This window comes from Maniola jurtina, chromosome 1 (assembly GCF_905333055.1).
Source record: "Maniola jurtina chromosome 1, ilManJurt1.1, whole genome shotgun sequence".
NCBI lineage: Eukaryota > Metazoa > Arthropoda > Insecta > Lepidoptera > Nymphalidae > Maniola > Maniola jurtina.
In genome coordinates this window covers 16,877,573-16,896,403 of record NC_060029.1, presented here as the reverse complement: position 1 = coordinate 16,896,403, position 18,831 = coordinate 16,877,573, and positions in this window count along the sequence as shown.

Genomic DNA, 18,831 nt, shown 5'->3' with positions numbered 1-18,831 from the left:
ATTTATTTATTTATTAGCCAATGCCTGCAGCTTCGCTCGCGTGGATATAGGTTATTCAAAATCCCGTGGGAACTCATTTCCCGAGATAAAAAGGGGCCCTTGTATTAATCCAAGGTATATTTTATCTCCATTCCAAATTTCAGTTAAATCCGTTAAGTAGTTTTTGCGTGAAAGAGTAACACACATACATACAAACTTTCGCAATTGATTTTTCAAAATTGTAGTTACAAAGTAGTATTAAATTAAGTTACATTGGAAATGCTTATCTCTAAATAGAGATATCTTGCAGCTTTTCGTTCAAAGTTTTGAGTAAGGCGCATTAATACGTGGAATGTTGTTTGGCTCTCATTTGAATATCAACTAACTAAACTTTGAACTATTATCTTCTAAGAACTACCTACTATTTTGTGTCTGTGGTTTTCCAGATTTCCATTAAAATATTTCCTGTAAATTTAAAACTTGACATTTTTACGGAAATCAAAGCGTCTATAACTGTCTTCTGTACTGGTACAGTCAGCAACAAAGGTAAGGTGTGCACCCTTCCATAGTCGCTATTGTACCTACTGGCGGGTGCTAACTTAACTTTGTTGCTGACTACATTTTTGATGCTTTGTTGTTGTTGTTGTAGTAAAGGAGATCATTATTTTTGGGCCTTTTCTGAAAGTGCCGGCCAACGAAAAAAAATGGTACGGATCGTTAGAACTAGCCATTTGGAGTAATAGTTAATATGGCAGAAAAGTTGTAGGATTGCTCTGAACCAAGTTATACAAGGTCGAAGATTCGTCATTTTCATACATTTTATTGATTTCTAAAAGTGCTGGGAAACATAAAATAATGTTAGTTATTGCTAGAACTAATGATTTGAAGCAATTGTCATTATGACCTGAAGGCTGGGGGGGCCATTATATGTCGCGTTATACAAGTTATACAAAAAATTAATATACTTTGTATAATTAATTGTAACCGATTTTATGATTTTGTTACTGTTCTGATTGTTTTATACGAATTTGAATACACGTACAATTATTTTGACTCCCACGAAGTGCTGGATCAGCTGCAATGTGGACAAAATTCGTTTATACATACCTGGATTGTATGCGGCCTTGTAAAACTAGGTGATCTCATCCAGCCATCTCCCAAACTTCTACCAATGGGATATCTCCGGCGAGCTCTGTGATGAATGCACCATTTGGTTATAAGTACTGTTCACCATAGTAACTACGGGCTTGCTTCAGTCGATAGCTGCCCAAAGTAACCTGCGTCGATTCTTCTGTGAATCTAGGAAAGTCATTGAACGGAGGATGTCGGCTTCCATAGCCTGGAAATGAGCTCTTCTTCTATTATAATTATTGTGTGTGATAACAAGTTCTAAAATGATAAACTGTTGATAAACTGTTTTGCGCATTGACCAGTTCATGGATTTTGTCAAGGAAATCACGTCTGTAGTACACGTTATTGTCTATCAGAACATGATAGCTGTTTAGCGATGTTATCGCGATCCTGAAATAATCGATTACGTTACTTAATGCCCGGTCACTCTGATCAATCCTGAGCAAACGAAAATCTCTTTTAAAGCAATTGTTCATCACTTCCACCATCCAGCAGCAAATGGTAACAAGCTTAGATTTATTGGTTTGGTCAGTATTCAGTAATTAGCTGGGTTTCATTTAAATGTTTTGTTTCTAGCATTTGTGTCACATAACCGCATGCCTCAAGAAATAAAGGCTATCTATAAAGGCATGTACAGACAGATACAGGCATGTACATATATCTTCAGAAAAGCACTAATTACTTTTGTCAGTGAAAATCATACCCTAACCACAAGTTCCGAAACCACTAAAAGCCTTTATGTTAGTTGCGATGGAACAATAATCTACACGCTGCAGCAACTTACAATGCCTAGATTTTAAATGATACCTTAAATGATATAGAAGATTTTTACTGGATTTTTATCTTAGTCCATGGTTTTAGAGATACCATAAACAATCTTGAGGTAATCTTTCTTTCTTGAGGTGTGCGGTTATTTGGCACAAATGCCAGTAACAAAACATCAGTAAAAACCCAGCTAACTACTGACGAAGCCAATAAATCTAGACTTTTTACCATTTGCTGCTGGATAATGTAAATGATTAAAGACCGCTTTGGAAGAGATTTTTGTTTACTCAGGGTTATTCAGGATTTGTAACCGGAAATTAAGTAACATGATCGATTATTTCAGGATTTTGTCAGCATTGCTGATCGGCTATCATGATCTGATAGACAACAACGTGCATGCACGTGATTTTCTTGACGTAATCCATGAACGGCCAGTGAGCAAAACAGTTCAGCAGAACTTGTTATCACAAACAATATGTAATTATAATAGAAGGAGAGCTCATGCTCCCAGGCTATGGAAGCCTACATCCTCCGTTCAATGACTTTTCTAGATTCACAGAAGAATAGACGCAGGATGCTTTGGGCAGCTATCGACTGAAGCAAGCCCGTAGTTACTATGGTGAACAGTACTTATAACCAAATGGTGCATTCATCACAGAGCTCGCCGGAGATATACCATTGGTAGAAGTTTGGGAGATGGCTGGATGAGATCACCTAGTTTTACAAGGCCGCATACAATCCAGGTATGTATAAACGAATTTTGTCCACATTGCAGCTGATCCAGCACTTCGTGGGAGTCAAAATAATTGTACGTGTATTCAAATTCGTATAAAACAATCAGAACAATAACAAAATCATAAAATCGGTTGCAATTAATTATACAAAGTATATTAATTTTTTGTATAATTTGTATAACACGACATATAATGGCCCCACAGCCTTCGGGTCATAATGACAATTGCTTCAAATCATTAGTTCTAGCAATATCTAACATTATTTTATGTTTCCCAGCGCTTTTAGAAATCAATAAAATGTATGAAAATGACGAATCTTCGACCTTGTATAACTTGGTTCAGAGCAATCCTACAACTTTTCTGCCATATTAACTATTACTCCAAATGGCTAGTTCTAACGATCCGTACCATTTTTTTTCGTTGGCCGGCACTTTCAGAAAAGGCCCAAAAATGTATGGAGCTAGAATGATCTCCTTTATATTTATGAAATTTTGGAGACCCCCACTTTTTTCATGTAAAATGTAGCCTATGTCACCGGGACCTCGAACCGACGATCGACCTCGACTCATACGACGAATCGATTGACACCTCATTCATCAAAATAGGCCCAGTAGTTTAGGCGCTACGGTGGAACACACAGAATGTGGATACAAACATACACACATACATAAATAGACTGCTAAAATCATAATTCCTTTTGGCTTTGTCGCAGTCGGGTAAAAAATGTCGTCTCGTCTCTGTGGCTCGTGGTCGGTGAAAGCAAGAAATATCGCTTTAATTCCTCACTCGGCGCTAAGATGGCGATTTGTTAGTTTCTTATCTCGCGCCGTGGACTGACGGCGCTGCGGACTTTTTAATGGAAAACTCTTTAATCTTTCCACCTGTCCCATTCGTGCAAGTGTAAAGTTGGAGATAACAGAAAAAGACGATTTATTGCCGATCTCTGTGATACTTTACTTTACAATGGATCCAGCTGATTTCGTTTTTGTACCTCAAACACTAAAGTTAATGTATCTAGTAGGTAATTAGTCGGTGAAACATCCTAACTAATATTATAGTTATATGTTTGTATGTATTGTACTTATAAGGATGTTTGTTACTATTTCACGCAAAAACTACTGGACGGATTTGGCTGAGATGGAGATAGATTATACCCTGGATTAACACATAGGCTGCTTTTTATCTCGGAAAATCAGTGAGTTCCCACGGGATTTTTGAAAACCTATATCTACGGAATGAAGTCGCGGGCATCAGCTAGTTATTCATAAAGGTAATCCAACATTTAGGACCCGCTTTGTGAAAAGTCTCGGACATGGACCAAAATAGTTAAATCAAAGGTAACCTTGTGACCTTTCTGTTATTATTTTATTATTGGGTAGGTACATTAATTTTGTAAGATGACTAATATCTCAATTCTTAATATCTGATCCTTGTTTCCATATTGATGTTGAACTGGGCAAACATTATTATCGGAGTACGGGTTGCCGTAGAACCCAAGTGCAAAAACGCTCGCCCCATGTAGTACCCACTTGATATATCGGTTATAATAATAAGCGGGCCCGGTTTAATCCCGGGATATTAGCTCGCAGGCCTGTCGATAATACAATTTACTCCACACAGCCACACGTTATGTTTTTAATCCACTGTAAAAGGATATATGATATTGACTACAGAAACAACATCGATAAGGAAGCTGGCAGAAGAATACAGCTGGGCTAGGCAGCATTTGAAAAATTACGTTCAATTCGTCGATACCCTAAGGCCTAAATACGAAAGTCTTTAATGACTGTGTCCTACCTGTGAATGCCTTATGCAAGGTTTTTTTTATTAACTGAAAGATTAAGCTTCCGGATGGATTAAGTTTAAAAAATGTTTGATAACTTCTAAATAAAAACAAGAACAGAATCTTAGAAGTATCTTAGGTCAGTCTTAAATTTATGTAAAGTCGATTTTATTTCCATCTCCAGTGATTTTGCTCTCTATATTCAAATACCGGAAGGAATCAGTAGGAGTAGGCAATTTTAATCAAGAATTTGATAGAAGAATGAATTCACAATGGGCGGCCGTAACGAATTGTTAATTTCCCGCTTAAACAAGCGGAAATAATCCAAATTGAAATATTTACAGGACTCAAGCTCAAGTCCCTGATGATAGCAGTTTTTTTATTTAGATTAAGATGGCGGCACACTCATCACATTATTAAATTTAATCAGTTCTGAAGCTATAACTTATTGCAGGGAAACTCGAAATAAGTACAAAGGTTTTAATTCCAATAAACTTTTACACGTATTTTTGAAGTTACCTACAACATTGTTTGACAATCAGAAAGTGTACAGCTGTAAGAGTACGCAATTTGAATAAATGACTTTGACTTTGACTTTACTTTTAGACAAAACGAATGTCTCGGCAATGTCTCGGCACCCTATAATATGTCTACTGTATGACAGCTGTATTGTTTTTTGATTTCATTTTTACAGTAATTTTAAAAACTTTCTATTCTACGTTTTTTAAAAGAACAATTTATAAAATTGAAAGTTATTCAAAGTGGGTAACAAAGTGCATTTTCAGATTCTCAAATGTTTAATTTAGTAACTATATAGATGTGGTGTAAGTGATGGTTATAAAATTAATTTAGTAAGTATAAACCATACTTAAAAATCAAAATACACATAGACAATGCTTATCTAGTCAAATAATTTTGGAAACATGGTAATTAAGGACTAGATGTGGCGTGCACCTCAGAAAAGAATATTGTTTATTTTGAGTTCTCTGGAAACTCGAGATAAAACACGTTTAGTATTTTGATACAATTTCGAAGACTGCGAGAATTTTGGAGGAGCTTTTCTTGGCATTTCTTTGATCTAACCGTTGGAACGTAAAATAATATTACGTTCTTTTCCTCTTATCATACCTACCTAGTAGGTATATTCCTCGAAAACAGTCGCTTTCTATATTATCTTTTAGAATTATTAATATTACCAACAACCTATTATGCGCCAAATAGTAGTCGCTGTAAATTTTTCGATTCGCGCTCTACGCCAACGATGATAAGTATGCGACAGGTTGAGATGGCAATCAGGGAGCAAACAGCCTTCACTCTAATTCAGTGCGGGATAGTGCGGGGGCTGCAAGTGTAAATTAAAAATTTATAACACCCCCGACAAGCGAAGGTTACAGTAACTAGAAAAGAGCTTATAACTTCCAAACAGCTGAACCGATTTTCTTGAATTATAGCTAATAACACTCTCGATCAAGCCACCTTTCAAACAAAAAAAAAAAACAAAATTAAAATCGGTTCATTAGTTTAGGAGCTACGATGCCACAGACAGATACACAGATACACACGTCAAACTTATAGCACCCCTCTTTTTGGGTCGGGGGTTAAAAACATCTGCAGTGCAATATTTTGTGGCTTTCGTGAGTTTATAGAAATGTGTAATACTGTAAAGCGTTGTATGGTTTCGCAGTTCACAGCAAACACACAGACAACGCAGCGCAGTAATCGGATTGCGGCGCGTCTCGCCGAAGGCTCTATTAGCAGCCTCGAGTGTGATATTGTGTTCTAATTCCTCTCCTTCTCTCTCCCTCTCTCTGCGGCCGCTTTGTTGGCACAAACCTGGGCTTGTGGCTTTCATTCAATCTACAATGAATATCAAAGCATAATTCTATCGACCTACATCTACTCCATGAAGTAGTGATACGGTCGGCCTTCCATTCGGGAGGTCCTAACATTATGTAGTTATATGTACGTTAATGTATGTTAGTACAAAGTCAAACGAAATTCAAAGTCATTTATTCAAACTAAATAATGATGTAGTGGTGATAATTAATTACGCTAAAGCAACGTAGGTTCCAAACGCGTCCAAGTCTGAGAAGAGCCCACAACAAACTCAGCCGGGTATTATTTTTTTATTATCACCACTTTACAAAATCACTTCACCTATCAAAGCTGTTTGGCAGCTCATTCCCAAGCTTTCCTTTACGTCATTGTAATAGAATTTTTCAATCAGTTTACGTTTTATGAAAACTGAACTTGTTGAGATACATCTCCAATATTATGTCTTCTGGAAGTTTATTGTAAAAACGTGCAATTATAACACTTGCTTTAACTGTGAAGGAAAACATCATGAGGAAACCTGCAAGCCTAAAATTTCTCCATAATATGTGCGTAAGGTATGCGTCTGCCAATCTACACTGGACCAGTGTGATAGACTATGACCCAACCCTTCTCATTCTGAGAGGAAACCCGTCCTCGGTAGTGCGCCGGTAATGAGTTATTCATGATGATGATGATGATGATAATGACTGTATGATTATAACGTCGGTGTGGTTTCGTTCTCAAAAAATACAACAGTATTCAAATATTCTAATATTAACACTTCAGAATATAAAAGTGAAAATCTGACAAATTGTTTTCTGTACAAAACTCTTGTTTTCCATTTAGTAAACTAATAAAAGCTCCAAACCCTTGAAAAACATTGTTCCTTCCTCAACAACGATTAACAATTCCCTTATTGTTAGATTAGCCCAAGTTACATAGGAACAATCGGAAGATTCTCGCTTTGGCCACACTCGCTGTTCCTTTTAAGCGAAAGCCACAATTTATTGGAAAAGTTTCCAACCCCCAGCCCCTCACAAAGCCTATTGTGGCTCTTTCAATTTACTATTTAATTTAGAATTAGATTCCTTTTACAGCATTGTGCCTTTGGATTCTTATTTCTTTTCTATCGGAAAAGAGTTCGTTAGGAACTGGCCACGGACAAGGGTTGTACAATTTGTCTATTTTCAGCCATTTTATATATTAACTTACAAGAATTTCTGTCTTTGAAAAGGACTAAATATTAGCTGATGTCTTATCCAATTTCAAGTTATGATATTCAAGGGTCGGACCATCAAATTCCTGAAAGGCCGGTAACGCATCGGCGCGGCGCGGGTTCCGCTGATGCTGCAAATGTTCATGGGCTCGTTTGCTCGCTATTTTTTTTTGATTTAGCCTGGACACTGGGGTTAGATTGAATAGACATTTTCTAGGCAAGCGCGCTCTATCTTAAGCTGCATCATCATTTACTACTTACTTGCTAGCAGCCAAGCGCTAGTCTGGAAAAACTGTATTGGCTGTGAAAAGCTAGCAAATAGACAGACATACTTTCGTATTTATAATAATTGTAGGTACATACCTATTCACTTATTGAAGCGCACCACAGTGCTACCGTACCAAATCTTCTATATTATAGTACTAGTGTAGTCTTTATTGAGATTGACTGTTGCGGCCAGGAGACCATGACTATCTAGTTATGTCGATGTGCAGCTCAGTACATCTACACAGGATTATGGCAGGCTTGTGGGCGCGGTATTACAGGGCTTGTCGGTCGCGGCTCGCAGACTAACAGCTTGTTCCGGCGATTAGCAGCTGGCACGCGGTGCGAAACCAAGTTGGTGTATTATTAAGCTATTAGCGTGTACTTCTTCTTCTCTCTGGGCTGGTTTCCGCACTTAAACGTTTCCGTCTGTTGTGCGTATTAGCGTGTACTATTGAGAGAGCTGATAGCCTAGCGGTTTAGACGTTTGGCTCCTATTCAGGGGGGTTGACGGTTTGATTCCGGGCACGCACCTCTAACTTTTCAGAGTTTAGGAGGAGTTTAGTTTAGGAGCTACGATGCCACAGACAGATACACAATACACAAATACACAGATACACACGTCAAACTTATAACACCCCCTCTTTTAGGGTTTGACACGGCTAAAATGTAACGCTAAGGCCCGGTACCCACCTAAGCGGAGAGGAGTGATGTGTTCAGTCGACCAATCAGATTCATAATAATAATAGACGATGTGAAAAAATTATTAACATGTTTTAAAAATCTGATTGGTTGTCTGTACACATCTCCGTTCTGCTCCGCTTAGGCGGATAAGGGGGTAAAATAAGTAGATTGAAATTTGTGTAACGCGAACGAAGTCGCGGACATAAGCTAGACTCTAATAAAGCTTTGAGATCGATCGTAATTCAAAGTACATAAAGCTATCTGTAACGAGCTTTCAAAGCTCAAAAGAAAAACAGCGTTTCTGTTTTTCAAATTCGTACCAATCGGAAACGTGGAACGTCCCTCGACCCGTAAAATCACTCCGCTTCGACAGATACACGCGCAAAAACAACTCTCCTTATTTATGTTTGTCCCGGGTAAAAGTGTGCAAATATTGTCCCGCGCCGGTCCGGCCCCGGCGCAAACAAACCGGACCGGTCGGTATTTGCGTCCCGCCCTGATGTATTGCCGTGTCACCGTGCCATTTGAGGGTAAAAACGGATTTGTAACGGAACCAAAATAATGTCTAAACCTAAATCCTTACTAATATTTTATAAATGCAAAAGTGTGTCTGTCTGTCTGTCTGCTACTTTTTCAATTTAGTACAGACTTGGGATACAGCCCGGGGAAGGACATAGGCTATTTTTATCCCGAAAAATGAAAGAGTTCCTACGGGATTTAAAAAAAAACCGAAATACACGCGGACGAAGCCGCGGGCATCCTCTAGTATACTTATTAAAGGAAAAGGGGACTGACTTACTGACTGACTGGCTGGCTGGCTAATCTTTCAATGCACAGTCAGTCAGTTTTCCTTTTATATATTTAGATGGGTAGTGATTACCCGACTGTATCTTTATTTTATCAACTTTTTGTCGAACAACATTTCGTACAGTGACCGCGTGATGGCAAAAACGTGTTCCATGTCGCAAAACCAAATGTTACAAAATTATAATGGTCTCCAAACTAAACCGGGCTTTTGTAGTTGAAATTAATGTGGTATTATGTTTTGATGTTTTCGCTCCGAGCGGAAAAGGCTTTTTGTCAATTTTCGATGTTATGATATTGTTCTAAAATCATATTAGTGACTTTCTGACTGCAAATGACTACCCATATTATATAAGCGAAAGTTTGTTTATTAGTTGGTACTTCAATCACGTCGAAATGGAGCAAAGGATTGACGTGATTTTTTGCATAAGTAGGTATACTTAAAGACCTACAGAGTGACAGGCCACTCACTTTTTTATTCCAGAAAATCAAAGAGTTTCCACGGGATTTTTTAAAAATCTCCACGATTTTGTAGCGTAGCAGCCATTACCAAATATCCCTTTCATAATAATATATCATCACAAGCAGTAAGTAGTACAACATAAAATAAAATACATAACATAATGTAACAAATAAGGCTCGGCCCAGCGCCGCGGTAAGTGGGTATCAGAGAGAAAAATGAAGATTTCAAAAGGTTTTTCGCCATCCGTCTCGTCTCAAAGGGCGACATATTTCAGCGGCTCACACAAAGGGCCCCAATGTTGCTTGAGCAACGATGCGACCAATTTCCCTCACCTGTCCTCCATATGTGTAGGGTTTCCATCTCAGCGAAGATACCAGGATATTCCTACAATTTTAAAAAGGTGTGTATAACCGTGTGTCTGTGTGTGTGTAACTTGTAAACCTAAACTCCCTCTCTACATATATTCGTATTCCTCATTACTGAAGGTCGTGACCCCTTTGCATTAATCCTATAATGGTAAGAGTTCTTTTGGGATAATAATGCGGTGGGTTCCCAGATCCTTCCGCATACACCAAGATTAGAGAACGAAATTTTGACTCTTAGGTTAATTTATAGTTATTGTCATATGTTAGTGATAATAACAGGGACCGACGGCTTAACGTGCTCTTCGAGGCATGGAGGGAACGAAAAGGCCAAATTCGGACCTCTGAAGTCGGTCATCCATCCAGTTACCGACTTGGGTCAACGTTGCTTAACAATCACAATCGATTGATATGCGTTATCACAACTAGGCCACACGTCCCTCCTACAACAAAAAACAACCTACGACCAACCTTTCTATTATTGTACCACAAGGCAATTACACAGACACGTATGAAACGATTTGCTTTTTCGTTTTCAATCGAATCACTAAAACATGAAACGCCCAATTTAATAAATATACCGTCAAGGCAAAAGTGTATCTAAATAGGCATCTTTTAGATAGTTCTATCTTAGACTACATCACCTTTCTCTAGCATATGCAAACGATCGAATAGAAAAGATTCGTTAATCTTTATTTTTTTTAATTTATATCTTCATTAAACTTTTAAGAAGTGCTTTCGAATTGACAAGTGGATTTACCACTGGGTCATAATGGATTAAATGTAATAAAACGCACCGAATTGAGAACCTCCTCTTTTTTGGAAAATTATTTGTCCTGAAATCTACAAAATATAATTAGTATCCCTATTAAAAATGTACGACATCTCGTATGCGTTAAACTACTATTCAATATAAGCCCTTATAGCTAAGACAATAAGAACTAAATTCCTTGTAACAGGAAGTGCGTGTCGTAAATAGTAGTCGGTAGGAAATATTGCGTGGAGACGATGTAACGCTTCTCTCCGGCGTAAAGTTAGGAAAATTGAAATAACAAATCTTAGTAGGTTATGTGAAATTGAGTCAAAAACATTACCTTCCTTCTGGCGACGTGACGGGGAAACCTTATGAATACGACCTCTACACATATTGAGGTCTTTCGTAGCATGGATGACATAAAAACTGCTCGGAAATATCCATACTTAATATTATAAATGCGAAAGTGTGTCTGTCTGTCTGTCCGTCTGCTACATTTTCACGGCCCAACAGTTTAACCGGTTCTAAAGAAATTTGGTACAGAGTTAGCTTATATCTCGGGCATGGACATAGGCTACTTTTTATCCCGGAAAATCAAAGAGTTCCCACGGGATTCCTAAAGACCCATTCGCTCAATCGATTTGTATGGGTACCGAGGTAGCTTGCGGCCAAGTTATTGACATACACAACTTTTTATCCCGGAAAATCAAATACTTCCCACGAGATCTTCAAAAACCTACATCCACGCGGACGAAGTCGCGGGCATCCTGTAGTTTATAATATTAGTAGGATTAATCACAAGTGTAAACTAAGCTACTACTTTAGTAGTAAATAAAGTACAGGAGTTATGTTTTCAAAAAAGTAGTACAATTGCAATGACTGAACTTTTGAGTTGAATCGCTCTCAGAATGAAACTAAAATTAATCTGGCCATTAACTTGGTTCGCATATTTTAAATCTGACCCTAACTTTTATTTAAATTAGTCCACTAGAACACAAAACAAATCAAAATGCAAGTAACTTATGCACACCTTAGGACGAAAGCAGGTTCTACTGAAAAACTGAAAGTAAAGTTAACTAATTATAATTACAATCGATAGGCTATATGCTACGAAGTATGTTATAGTAGTCTAACATATTATTCACATACAGGGTATGCTCCGCTTATTTGCTCGTTCTATTTGCTCAGCAGTTGAACCGAGCCTCCGTGCTATTTGTTGTGATATTGAAATCCGTGTGCACACTCCATTTAATATTATAATAGTAATCAATAATAATCATATTTGATTAAATCCCTTATTAGATTAATTAGTTCATAGTTCAATAGGTGGTTCTATGAACTAATTAACCTATTGGCATTTTAGTAGGTATTTAAATAGAATTATATTATGTTTTACGGCTAAATTAGCCAACCCGGCATTTTGTAATCACTACCGTTAATAATTTGTAGTCATTTCAGTTACTGTAGCTAAATTTGAAAACAGCAGCCACCGAATTTCTTGCTAATCTTTTCTTAGTTAAAGGTAAATTCACTTGACTATTCAAAAGCACTTTACAAAAGTCTATTGGATTATAAAACTTTTCTATTTTGTGGAACGCTAAGACGAAGCCAACGAAATGTTACGTTATTACAGAAGCGGAAATGCAGTCAGTATTCTTGGCACCATTACATGCGGCCATGATTTATGTACAGTAATTACTGTACATACCTAGGCGGTCCCATAATGAATTGGCCTAGCTATGAAATAGTCAACAAAATGAGATGAAACCAATTTTATTTTACTATATAATCTCCACCAATATAAACACACTTTTGACTTCTGAGAACTAACATCTCTAAACCTTCATAAAAGTGACTTCAATTTTTGTCTTCAAAATGACTAAAGTCGGCCGCCTGCAACTCTTCATCGTTTGAAAATTTCCTTCCTCTTAAGCCCCGCTTTAAATTTGGGAACAAATAATAGTCTGAGGGGGCCAGGCCTGGACTATACGGTGGATGTTCCAGTTCCGTGAACCCGCATTCACAAACTGCAGCCTTCGGAACACCGGCAGTGTGAACGGGTGCGTTGTCGTGGAGCAACAGGACGCTTTAAGACAACTTGCCTCTGCGCTTCTCCTTAATCGTGTCTCGCAGTTTATATAGTAATGAAGCATAATATTCGCCGTTTACGATTGTATTACGTTTTTTAAATTCTACCATCAAAATCCCTTGAGAATCCCAATAGATTGTACACAAGACATTTTTGGTGGATTTTTGCACCTTTGCCTTTCTAGATGGCTTTTCACCCTTGTAACACCATTCCATTGACTCGCGCTTGCTTTCTGAATCATGATATAAGACCATAGTTTCATTACCAGTAAGTAGCCGCTCGATTACATTCTTTGGGTTTTCGTCCCAAAGACCTAAAACCTCGGTTGCACAGCGCACTCGCTCCTGTCTTTGGACAGCTGAAAGAAGTTTCGGAACTCATCTTGCACTAACTTTTTTCATACGGAGATGCTCATGGATTGCACGATGGATGGTACTTTTAGAGATCCTAAGTCTAGCTGCAATTACTCTAATCTTCAAACGGCGGTCACTTAAAACCTCCTCTTCGATTACAGCAATAGTTTCAGGAGAGAACACTTTCACCGGTCGACCGTCATGGCCGAAGCCTTCGACCGTTTCTCTCCCGAAGCGAAACTCTTTCACCCAGTGTGATGGTACGTGGATCGTCTCTGTTTAAAATTTGGTGATTGGCTATAATGAGGAAATTATTATAAATAAAACGGCTAAACTCAGGGACACCTTTAGCATTTGGAGTTATATGTTAATACACGTAATGCCAAGTATATGGCAGGCACAATACGTCGGGTGGACAATGTAGACGTCCCCAATCAAACTACCAGACTTTCGCGGTTTAAAAGAAGAACTTTATCTTATAGAATTATTATTTTGACTCATTCTACTCTCTCAAGAGAAAAACCTGAGGAGGAAAAAAAAGTTTAATTCATACGTTCTGGCTTGAATGAAAGGTCGGTTGATACATGTATATGCCGATTCGGCCATCTTCTACTGACCAGAGCTCCTTCTAGCACGGGGGGATCCCTGCGCCGGTATTCGGCATTTAAACATTTTTATTGGGGCTGCAGTCAACTTCCCTTGTTTCGCTGCGAAGCGTTTTCAATTGCCTAGGTACGGAAACCTAGGTTCTTTTCAATGAGCTCTGGGCTCGCCCCTTACCATGGTATATTTTGGTATATATATTCATTTGTTATATTATGTCTAAATTGGCCAATTTAGAAGTCGGGAAGTCGCTGCTTATAAGACATGGCGTGTGTTGGTGTGCCGGAACTCTGCCGCCAGGAGCCACCTAATCGACCGTGTGCCTTTTTTTTAATTAAATCCGACTTTATAAGTCATGGATATCAAATTAATAACTCTCCCGAATTAATGCTTTCGAATGTCCCTAGGTTTTACCAGAATGCGTCGCTCGGTCTCCCAAGAACTCAGCGGAACAATGACACACAAAAAAAAAAGGTTTATACCTGTCCTTTTGTCTGCTCGCAGCCATCGATGCTCGTTGCCTCTTGTCCATTACTTGAAATGATTATTAACCGCGATGGCACCGTGGTTAAGTCATTTCTCTATCTACTAGAAGGTCAGGGTTCGAAACTTTGACAACTATTCCTAAATCTTTCGTAGTCGTATACATTACAATTAATTTAAAACATCACTTGTTTAGTGCAGAGAATAACATCGTGAGGAAAACTACAAGCCTGAGAGTTCTCTATGAAGTTCGCGCTCAGTAGTGAGCCGGTGAAAGCTGTTCATGTTGATGAAAGACGATGTTTATACCGCGGTAGCTAGTAGTTTATAGCACACCACCTTATTTTAGCTATTGAGTGAATTTTCTACCAAATCAATAATTGTAACGACAAAAGTCATTCCATCGGTCTGCATTAGACTGCTAATTCAATTTTAATCCCTATTTAATGCTGAATAAGAGCTAGTATTATAAATAGATGAATTGCTGAAAAAAAACTAGCCTAAATTTTACTTAATAGTAAAGGAATTGTGATTGGTATGTAGGTCATATGAGAAAATCTTAATATTGGAGTTCAAGTTAGTTCGATACATGGTTTCTTTGTATCTATGGCTTTGTTAATATTATAATATGGTAGTCTAGCCTCCAAACAAATTGAATCTCCATTATTAAATGTCTAGGAAGTGTATCTAAATATAGCAAATAAAAGATGATAGTTATACCCAAGTGCATTTATTTCTGGTAAATAATTGTTTATTTACTCATACAGTTGAGTATTTAGGAAAAAAAAAGAAGAGAAACTGAATTTATTATTTAGACTGGGAATTAAGTAACTTTATTACATTAATTAATTCCTGGCCGAATATTTGCTTCCTAAGCCATACTAATTATTGAAAGGGGAAAAGCAATATTCAAACGAAAAAACCCTTTCGGCTTTATGTACATCATTTTATCTAAAATACACACATGCCCACATAATTAATAGAGATATTATCTACAATTCTTACTTCTATAATAAAGTAAATTTTAAGGACACACAATTATGCACAGTTTTATACAATCAATCTAGATATATCCAGATCCCAGCTCCACAGTTAGTTATTTTGTCTCATTTAAACACTTTGTTTTAAGTAGTTTAATTTTACGTTCAAACGTGGAGTTAACTCATTGTGCGGTCTAGAGTATAGACACGATTTTTATAGCCTCGTATTCATAATTTAAGGATAATGTAAATCTTTATAGCACCAAACAAAATATCCGGGACCACCTCTGTTGATGTCCGGTTGTGGATCTCCGATTTACGTCATATAAAATACAAAGTGTGTAATGCATTATCTGGATTCATTTCTAATTAAATCAATCAATTAATTTAATTAACTAGGATTGTGGAGCTGATTTCAAAATAATCTAGTCAAAATAATGCAAAATATAATACGTCACCCAATATCAGCTTCTGTCGGCTCAAAACACACACTGATTAATTAAGATTTTACACTATCAAATTTTACTAGATACTAATTTTAACAATACTAAAATTATTGTTTCAATTTTACAATTTTTCTTTTCTCAAAACTTTAATTTTGAAATATCGAAATTAATGTCGAAATAATCTCGAATAGAGTGATGAGTCTCGAAGGCTGAGGGCCCGAATGAATCCCTCTCGACGACTGTCCTTTTGCTAATATCGTCTCCCTTCTCTACCTTTCGACTTTCTCCCTCTTCCTGTAACAGAAAAACACACGAGAGCATCTGATTCGTCTTTTGATCGCCTCCTGCGCACCCCTGAATTTTTATTGGTGGACAGAAGAAATGGTGTTTCAAAGTTCCGCCTTTTGACACACCTCGGTGTTCCTGAATGGTCCGATTTTGGCTTCACAATTATTTCTCATGTTCCCATGGTGTTTTTTTACTTTCGCGCAATCTGGTTGCAATATATGGCATTGTTTATTACACTTACAAAGATTTCTAAGTTAAAATTGACGGCTTTATCAAATTTATGACCGACCCTAACGCAATTTTAAAAACTTAAGCTAATTTATTGTTTGTTTATGGATAGGCTCAAAGAAATTTTGTTTTAAGACGTATTTCTCAGTATTTAATTTATTTCATTTTTTTATTTTTTGTTCTACCATTCTTTTAACATTTAGAGTGATTTATCTCTCAAGCCGTTTGCTTTCTAAAAGCAAAACTTAAAGTAACGGCCATAAAAAAATCTATGATGAATAGGTATGACTATCTCACACTCCCCCAAAATAGATTTTTAATACACGTAGTAATCCCCCTTTTGTCCCTGCAGCTGTGCTAGTTGTTTCAAAATCTATTTTTCTCCTTATCTGTATTAGAACGTTAGTATTAAACCTCCCACGCCTATCTATTATCCCCTCGGGCATGACCATAACTACTTAACTCAGGTATCTCTTTGTTTAGTGTACCCCAAACTACCTGTTTTCTGTTCCTTTCAATACTCTGGTTTTACCTATCTTTCTAGTTATCTACATAGTACCTAAACAAATGAATGGCATTGTAGTTACCCTTAACTTTATCAGTATGAACGTCTATTAATGTATATACATTATTATATGGAACTGCCCCTATTATGTACGGTCCTTCATATAAGCGCATGAATTTTTTTGTCAACTTTTTATCCGCATCTGACTTCGTAAAAGTCTTAAGTTTCACTAAATCTCCAATTTCGAATTGTATTAACTTATGATTTTTGTTATAATGTAATTGCCTACTTTCGGCCGCCTTATCTATGTTTTGTCGTGCCTGTTGTCGAATCTGTTCTAACGGTTCACCTTGTAAGTCTGCCCTCACCGATGAGTCAGTGTTGAAATCAGTCGATAGCAGAGTACGTTTTCCATATATAATCTCGTTTGGCGAATATCCAGTTGTAGTATGTATTACCTGATTGTAACAATCTTCTATATCCGATAATAGATCTACCCATGATCGATGTGATTTGTCGCAATACGTCCTGAATAATCTACCTAACTCTTTATTAACCCTCTCTGTCGAATTTGGCCGCGGATTTCTAACAGATGTGTGCGTTAATTCGATACCTAGTTGGCGAATACCTAACTCGAAAACTTTTGAAGTAAAGTTCGCGCCTCTGTCTGAACATAATGTCTTAATTGTGACCTGCTTATGAAACTTTTTTACACAAGTTAAAGTAGCCTTCCCACTAGCCTGGCGTAGTGGGTATAGTCTGATTAACTTACTATAAGCATCTTGCATTACGAATATGTATTTAAAACCAAATCGTCCTGCCGGTAAAGGTCCAAAAATATCGCAAAAAACTCTCTCTCCTATTTCCTTCGCTATTACAGTTTTTATCGGCCCCGTGTGCGTTTCCAAAGCATGTTTTGACTTTTGACATGCCTCGCAAGCTCTTACAACACGACCTATTATACGAGACATATTTGGGAAATAATATTGACGTTTCATCAGAGCATAAACCTTGTATCGCCCGAAATGACCTACTTCTTCATGTATGCTAACTATCAAATCCCTTAGTATGTTCTCGGGAACATATAACCTTAAGATATCCCCTTTTATGTCTCTTCTATAAAGAATCCCTTCTTTAAGCACGTAGTACTTTGATTCAGAAGTGTCTGCTGTTTGCACGCGTCTAATTACCTCACTAGCAGTCTTGTCGCGACTTTGATAACTACCTATCTCTCTCCATCGCTCCCGCACTAATCGTCCTAATGATGTTCTAAATAGATTCATTTCAGGCCCCGTGACCTTGTTAGTTAATACATCAGTGGTCCCCTTTAAGTGTCGAGACAATACGTCTGCTACAATGTTTAGTTTACCTTTCACATGTTCGACTGTGTAATTAAATCGCCCTATATAATGTACCCAACGTATCATCCTAGCACTCAATAGTTTGCACGTCTGCAAGAAAATCAGACTTTTATGATCAGTCCTAATGACTAAATTCGCTCCTCTCAAATATGTTTCAAACTTTGACAAACTGAAAATGATGGCCCATAGTTCTTGTTCAGTAACTGTCCATTTGCGTTCTGTCTCTGTCAATGCTTTACTACAGAACCCTAATATTTGTTCTTCACCAGCTTCATTCAATTGATAGACATAACCCGAAACCCCCAAATTACTGCTATCGGTTTGTAAATAATAAGTTCCCTTAGGATCTGGGTGTACAAGAAGTATCGTGTCTATAAACAATTTCTTGACCCTTTCAAAACAATCGTTAATTTCCTCTGTCCATGACCATTTCGTATTTTGTTTTAATAGGTCACACAGTGGTTTAACCTCTTCGCTATATTTTGAAATAAATCTTCCGAAATAATTTATTAATCCCAGAAATCCTCGTAATTGTTTTATAGTCCGAGGTATAGGGAAGTCTAATATGGCTTTAACCCGTTCAGGATCCATACGTACCCCGTTAGTATTTACTATGTGTCCTAACAACTTTACCTCTACACATAAGAACCGACACTTCTCTAACCTTCCAGATAAACCTGCGGTTTCTAATTTATCTAACACTCGATCTAAATGTTCTAAGTGTAACCTTATGTCCCCGGT